The sequence below is a fragment of the Centroberyx gerrardi genome, chromosome 17, assembly GCF_048128805.1.
Source record: "Centroberyx gerrardi isolate f3 chromosome 17, fCenGer3.hap1.cur.20231027, whole genome shotgun sequence".
In the NCBI taxonomy this organism is placed as follows: domain Eukaryota; kingdom Metazoa; phylum Chordata; class Actinopteri; order Beryciformes; family Berycidae; genus Centroberyx; species Centroberyx gerrardi.
In genome coordinates, this window is record NC_136013.1 from 27,264,659 (window position 1) to 27,272,797 (window position 8,139).

At 39.2% G+C, this 8,139-nt stretch overlaps 1 long non-coding RNA gene across 1 annotated transcript; it reads left to right on the forward strand.

Annotated features, from left to right (window-relative positions):
- Nucleotides 1–1,766: 1,766 nt before the first annotated feature.
- On the forward strand, nt 1,767–3,687 carry LOC144542646 (uncharacterized). The gene is made up of 4 exons (XR_013507349.1): nt 1,767–2,117; nt 2,224–2,370; nt 2,863–2,902; nt 3,383–3,687. It is a non-coding gene; the product is annotated as an uncharacterized LOC144542646 (long non-coding RNA).
- Nucleotides 3,688–8,139: the final 4,452 nt, after the last annotated feature.

The following is an 8,139-nucleotide window of genomic DNA, read 5'->3' on the forward strand; positions in this document are numbered from 1 at the left end:
TCACTTTGTGTAAGGAAGAGTGTACTCCCAAAGGCCAGTTTCCGTGCGATGAAACTGTTTTTGAACTGTGTTGTCTACTGATGGAGGAGAATGGATGGGATGCTCCAGCAGATCCACTTGCTGCAGCTGATCTGTACATCATGTTAAGAGAGGAAATACAGCAAAATATTTGATCAATGGTACAAATCCAATTTTTACTAAATACAAAGGAAAACATGCAGTTTACCCCAGTCACATAATTCAGTAGTAGTTGTCTTATCTTGTAAGTACTCTATGGACAAGTGTTGCTGTGCTGCAGCTAATGTAAGAATGTAAAGTAAGACAACTGTTCCAGATTAATGCATTTTGGGTGCAAGCAAACAAAATGCCAACTCTTTTTATTTTGTCATCTTTCACAGTTCAGTGTGATTGAGTATGCCGCCTGTGATGCCATCTACACTGAAACCTTCAAACGCCTCCGGCCAGTCAGCCTGGACGAAGCCATGATGAAGAGCACCTTCTTCCAATGCATTGTCCATGTTACCAACGATCTGACAGCAGCGTATGTTCAGTCACCCATTCATTTTCACAGTTGAAGTTGATACTGATGCATATTCATTAATTGATTTATTTTTTCATCTGCTTTTACTTTGTCATCTATACAAGACTACTGGTTTGTGTTTGTCAGATATGAAAGTGAGCAGGCACACAAGGACTTAAAGAAGGCAGTTGGATCCAGTTGGGTAGTCTACAGCCCTGAAACAAGCCAGTTGGTTATGCTGGTAAGTCCTCATCACTCTCTCCACCATCTCTGTACTCAAGAGTGTTGCCCATATTTACTGGTATAATGTAAATTAAGAGTGCTGATAGAGGATCAGTTTAGCCTTTTAGCTCGTAATAATGATGATGATAATAATAATAATAATAATAATAAATACAATATGGTTATTATTATTATAATCTTTAACATTATTTCAGTTAGATTGTTATTAAACACTAGGCTCATTTATTACATACTTTACATATTTTATAACACCCATTTCTATTACAACAAATTTATGTAAAAAACACTGCAGCATTTGAAGCAAAAATGCTGATATGATACTTGATAAAGCTGAATATTGTGTTATGATTGATGTATCATGAAGCAAAAGTCAGTGCGGTCCTTCTAAAAGGCCTTTATTGTCCAGACATTTCAAAAGCTTTTTATTTTTTAGTTTTAGAGCTTGACTCCAGTAATTTCAAGTGTTTTTTCATGTTTTGAGTGAACCTTTACGACAAATAAAATGAAAGTACACTTAATCAAAATGATGCAACACTTTTCAGAGTACAAAGCAACTGGCCTCAGACTTCCAAGAGGAGCTCACAGTCAAGAAGGACCTGATGGGCCTTGCCATTGGGAGCCACGGCAGCAACATTCAGCTGGCCAGAAAACACAGACATTGAACTGGACGAGGAGAGCAGCACATTCAGAATTTATACAGAGGTAGGTGGAAAATGTTTGGATGGTCCCGTCAAAGTCGTCCCCACCCCCAACTCCATTCCTTTTACGAGTTTATTATTTCCATGACATTGTAACTTGTAGGGGTTTCCCTGGGCCCGTTTTCATAAAGTGTCACAGAATTGGTGTGCTGAACTAGAATCAGGTTTCCTCTATCCATATTTTGGTGGGATGGGAGATGATGGACCTGCAGGAGTGTGAGGTGCTGTGAGGTATATGTGTTTGTGTGTGTGTGTGCGTGCATGCAACGCTGATTGCTGTCTCCATGCTCTACCGAAGGTGGAGCAGCTGAGGTTGGAGCAGCTGTAGATTGATGAGCAGCTACAAGGACAAGAGCTACACCACGGACAAGAACACTCTTGCTGCACACTATACCTTGCTGCACGGCAGCCGCCCCTACACAGGCAGGGGCTGCAGATGCCGGGGGACCCAACTACACCTCAGGCTACGGTAGCACCATGTCACCTGTGGTCGTGCTGTAGACACCAATCACTGCGGTGCCGGCATGAGTCCCGTGATGATGTCACATGGCCCAGCGGAACGGAATAACAGTTGGGAGTTGTATGGGGCCAGCCACGGAGGTGACTGACCATCAACTGTGCCCACTGCTGGATGGAGTGGTCACAATAGGAATAAAGTAGGTACGATTTGCCACCAAATAAAGAGTCATTTGAGGAAAAATTATACCAAAATGGATTTTAAAATATCCCTGGTTGTTCTAAATTGGCTGTTGTGAATTGCAGGCACTAACTAACTTGGAACATAAGGACAAGCTGAGCAACTGGTCCCTGGCCAGTGCGGAGCATGAACAGGAGGAGGTCTGGACCAGGGCAGTGCCATGGAACCTCTGGTGGCAGGGTGGGGAGAGGAGCTGCCAACATGTCCATCAGGTCTGGTACTCCCACACAATACTGTTGTAAAGCATGTTCAATACCACTGTTGTACTGTACAACAGTACTAAATATTGTACTGTTTATGTCAATGCATAGCTGAGTTTCTCAACAGGAAGTTGAACATTTACAAATGTAATTATACAATAACCTGAACACAAACAATCATGAGCATGCACACATACAGTATATACATACAATGAGCTCTGTATTTTTTGGGACAATTTGGCTCTATAATCCAAAATTTTGGATTTGTTATCAGACAGCAGGAACTCAAGGTGACTGCATTGCAGGCCTGACAGAACATCATCTGAGAACATAACCAGTATAGAGCCCAATAAAGAAAAAAAAAATGTTTGTCCCAAAATATATGGAGTTTTAATCTAATTAATTATATAATTAATCTTATCTAAGTATTGAATCATCTTTCTAAGGACCATCTAACTCTTCTGTACACTATGTGTATGTACTATATGTCTGTCTGCTTTTTAGGATATGACATTCCCTGAGTTAAGGTCACAGGTGTGTTGAGGTGAGTTCCCATCTACCTTCTATGGAGTAAATATAAAACATAAGTATGTCTTCATCAGACAAAGCTAACCCTTGTTTGGACTATCCAAATTAAATAGGAAGTGAAATGTGTGCAGGTACTTATGACACATTATGCAATACTGCAAAACTCAAAATACTGTGGCGGGGTATGAGATGTAAACAAAGTGGCAGTATAAAATACAGTAAAGAGGAACAGAATACATAAAAGATATTACAAAGGTCATAAAAGGTGTAAACCCGTCAACCAGTAAATGACAATATAAACTTGTCTGTTTTTCTATATAATTCTTTTGTTGCCAGACGTGTGCATATTTTTTTCAGCATAATTTGACTAGCTCCCTGTTAACTGTGTTTTCTGTAGTCACCTTTATTCCTATAGTCTTTCTGGATAATAACAAGCTACTAAACTCATGTTTTATGTGGTAGATTTTTAAAATATCTGGATCTGTTTTTCTCTAAGGTATTGGCCCTCCTCTTTTCTCCCCACTCTCCACTTGTCATCACCTCTCCTTTCAACCTACACATTTTGGATCACAAAAGACATCCAGAAAGTGAGGACCAGTTACTCCAACTTGATCCTCAGGGACCTAAGGGCCATGTCCAAAGCCATGGTGAAGACAGTTGGGGTGGCCTGAACTGTATGTGCTTCCCTTGTCCCAACCAAACAATTCAGCATTGCTGTCAGTTGGTTGTATTTTTTCAACAATTGGATACTTGTGATACTTCTAAGGACATCAAGGCATCTAAGGACATTAAGGACATCAAGACCAGTAACTCTAAATAAATCTTCAGAGAACTGTCCACTGCTATGGTGGAGACAGTAATGTAATCTAAGGTTTGCTATTCATCAGTGTGATTATTCATGAGTATTAAAACATAACTAAACAATTTTGAGACAGTAGGGGTAGTATATCTGAACTGTCTGTGATTCAGAAATCTGGTCTGGTTCCAACCAAGCTAATAAGGAAAAGTTGAGGTGAAGTTTGAAAGAAGAAAACTACAACTCAAGACCCCCCATAGCAAAATTGTAGCTACATTTTAATAAAAGGTAATCAGTCAAATGTTTTTTTTTAAAGAAAGATTCTGCTGCAAAAAAAGTGGGGACAAATGAATGTATTAAGTACTATATGTAGTAAGGAAAATTAATTGAGGAATAAGTTGGGTTCTAAAGCTCTTAAGCAGTGAAAGGACTTAAACATCATCATCATCTTAAACATGAGATGGTTAAAAACAACCCACCATGGTATTGTAAGTTATTTTATTTTGTCAAAAATGTATCAATAAAAATTTTAGGCCTTGATATTCCATGTATTCCTCAGAAATGCTTGACCCTCAGCAACATCATTTTCATGTCGTATTTTTCTTTCCCACTTTTCAAGAACAAGTTTTTGTATTACTGCCCCAAGTCTTTGTTAAGAGTGGTCAAAATGACCATTGTGCATTTACTATTAGACTTTCAGTGGAACCGTTTCAGGTTTCATACTTTTCCTTAACACTAAAATCTGTTCTTTCTAGGTAAATCCCTAGCTCTGTTTAACGGTGGCTAGTTGGCACCTGGTACTGGTGAAATAATTTACTGCACCTTTAAATGAGTCAGTTATTGGTAATTTCAGAGCCCTATTCTCAGAATGCCCATGCAATGCAGTGTGCATTTCACTCGTGTAAATTGTCCACACACTTCTTTCACAATTGTTTTTAATGCCAGCTGACTGACTTTCTCACATTTGTGTCCAATATGAATGACTATAAAATGCTTTGTAACATTCTCGAACAACTGTATTTTAAACCTTATTTACCCCATCACTTTTTACCCATATGGATAGGGAGCTTGATCAACATTAGATCAACATTCAACTGAAGACCTGAATACAAATGTGGTGGAAGAAGTAATATTTTATTCACATTAAAAGTTTATATAAAAAAAAACATTTTCTTGGTAATACCAACAATAAGATGGTTAAATCTCATAACCAGATAGGCTGGTCTGTAAAGAGCATATAACCAGAATGGCTCGACTTTTTAAACTAACATTTCAATGTTAAAAGTAACATTTAACATTTTTACTGTTAAAGAGGCTTTACAAGAGATCTCAACTAAAGCGATGCTCATGAGCTAAAGGCAGTCCCTGCATGAGTAAAACATGTTTAGCCTTAGATAGTCTCATATAGCCTCTTTATCATCATACATCAGTGACCTAATGTAAAAGATCATGAACACTTAACAGGCAACATTGGCTATTCAACCAGGGTCTGTGGTATCACAAAATACCTCAAGAGTCATCCATAAACATGGTGTAGAATTAAGGCAAGTGTTAATGCTTAAGAAGACGTGCATACAGCTATACTAAAGCTATACTCCAGACTTGCTTTTAGTAACAAGGAAATACTTTCTGGTGTTGAATTAAGATTAACACGACACCTGAGAACATAAGAATTTGGCACAAGGATGACTGAACAATTACAGCCCTTTGGCATTGCTATTATCAAATTGGTTGATCCACAAGGTGTGTAATGTAAGAACTCAAAATTATCAGACTGCATTGTATAGTGCCTGTGCAATAACAATCAGTAAAAAGTGTCCAAAATTAAGAGATTACATCAGTTTTGCTGCTCACAACAATGCCGGATTTGGATGACTTAATCAAACTCTACTTCAGACTTTCTTTCAGTAACAAAGAAATACTTGCAATTTTAGCACATAACAATCAGATAGTAAGTGTCCGAACTTTAAAGAGAATTTGTAGACTTGGTCTGTTCAGAAGGAAGAACTAGTTTGACTTGAACAAAGTGCTCAGTCAACATGAGATCACGACCAATGGACAGATGTAGAGTTACTGTTAGCTATATATTCATGCAATTCAACTGGGATTTGTGGTGTCACAAGATACTGTAAGATGCATCATCAAATTGGTTGATTAACAAGACGTGTGGTATCAAGGCAATATGACATCTGAGAAAACATCAGAATAGCTTCAGTATTTACTAAAAACTACACTTCAGACTTGCTTTCCACTAACTAGGAAGTGGTATTTTAGCAGTCATCAGCAAGTATCCAAACTTTACAGACCTGAATTCAATTAAACCCAGCAATGGCATATAAAGCAACATTTTGCAAGTGTGACTAATGCAAAAGTCATGGGTAAAATTGGACAGATTACTGGGCAATTAACAATACAGTGTTGAAAAACTGCCAGCATTACTTTTAGATTATGCCAATGTCCGGTTCTACTTAGTTCAGACCTTAGTAGAAAATATGGTCTGGATGAACTAGTCTGACTTGAACAAAGCGCTTGCTTTTGTCCAACATGAGATTCCAGTCAATGGACAGATGTGGGGTTGGCTACACTTTCATGCAATTCAATGGTGGTTTACACAAATCTTTCACCTGGGTGGTACATCATTTTGCAACTTACAAAAAAGCAAAAAGGAGCAAAAATACAGTTTCATTACATTCTATAGCTGTGTGCACACAGCAGTGATGAAGCATGCCACTGTTCTTGCTGCTGTTGGAATCTAAGCCCTAAACCTTCTTAGCAGCATTAAAAGGTCTTCAATTACATGAACAAAACACGTATCTGTCCAGCCAGAAGGTTTGCGTTGTGCAGCTGGAGAACTTGGATCTGGTGGAGATAGATCTGGCTTTGGTAATGGACAGTATGCCAGTTTGTTGTGGTTTGTGAATGCACCACCCTAGCACATGAAACCAGGGATGATAGTAGAAAATTGAGTTTTTGTAGCCAAAGCTGGGCTTCCTTCTGCACAGCTGGAGTAAGTTCTCTCTAACTATTAAGGGCCATGCTGAAGTGCTTATTATAGGTCCTAAATATCTATTCCTCACCATTCCTTGCAATTCTGTCCTTGCAATTCTGCATAATTAGTTCAAACGTGAAAACGTCTTAACAGTGGATTGTTGTGATAATGGTTGTGGGAATCTAAACAATGTCCATTACCCAGACATTGCTTTCAAGAACTACATTAAATTCTGAACGGAAATCTGGGAAGTTCTCATAGCTGTCAGCTATGTGCAGAATCTTCCCACACGTGTGCCCAATTGGTCTTCTAGTGAACTCTGTCATTTCTTCAAATTCCACGTAGATGCTGTCTGTAACTACAAGATCAGATCCGGTGCAGAACCGCAGAAATTTCTGAAGTTTACTTTCATCTAGCTCTCTGATGAATCTTTTCAGATAATTTCCCACTTCCTTTTGTTTTGGCGTCAAATCAACGGCAAATTTCAGCAGTTTACAGACCTTTTTTGTGGTTGGTTGCAGGTCAGAGAACAACTTGGTCAGTGCCTCTGGACTGAGGGAGAGATGATGATGGGTGATCTCCCTCCAGCAGTCAATAACAAACATCGGTTTTTGGACAAGTTCTTTGTGCGCTATTTCATCAAGTATTGTAGGAAGAGTCTCAGCGGTGATTCTCTTTGTACAGCCATAGCTGTCAAGAACTTCCACAAGATCATCAGAGTCAACTGCGGAGAAATCACTCATTGCTTGCATCAAAACCTCACGTTCTTGGCTGCTCACAAATTGCAGAAAATGTGCTTTAAGATCACTGTACACAGCGACGAAAAGCACCTGTTCAAGGAAGGGGAGTGCAAGTTTGTTTGGCAAATATTGACAATCTTGGTAACCTTTCAAAAGGATTCTGCCAATTGCCTTCCATGTTTCAGCAGGAAAATCATGGCGAATGAAGGGCACTTTAACTGTTGTACCGAGTGTGCATCTATCGTAGAATTCATGCCAGAAGCAGCTGAGAACATCTCTCAGTACCCCAGATCCACTGCCTGCTTCTTCTTTGTTGTCTGGAAGTATGCGTCTCACATTCAGTGTTTTATTCAAAATCTCTGCATCAGAAAAAGCAGTAATCATGTCATGTAAAGTGTTAGCATGATGGTGATCGTTATCACATCCTCTGGATGAGCTGGACTGGTGGGCATAGGAAAACCCTCATAGATCAATGTGTCCTCTGTGTCTTCTTCAACGCCGTAAAGGGGACCAAAGCTAATTTCAGAGACAACAGACATTTCTAAAGCAGGCTGAACTCCATCAAAATCACGCATGACATCTCCCACTTGTAGTTCTGCTGTATTGATTTCATTGCCACTGTGTGCCGAGACAAGGATCACTTCAGATGTCTCGCTGGCATCATCTTCAAGTTCTTTTGGCTTGGCTGCAATGTAAAAGCGTAACATTGTCAGCCTCGCAGTCTCGTA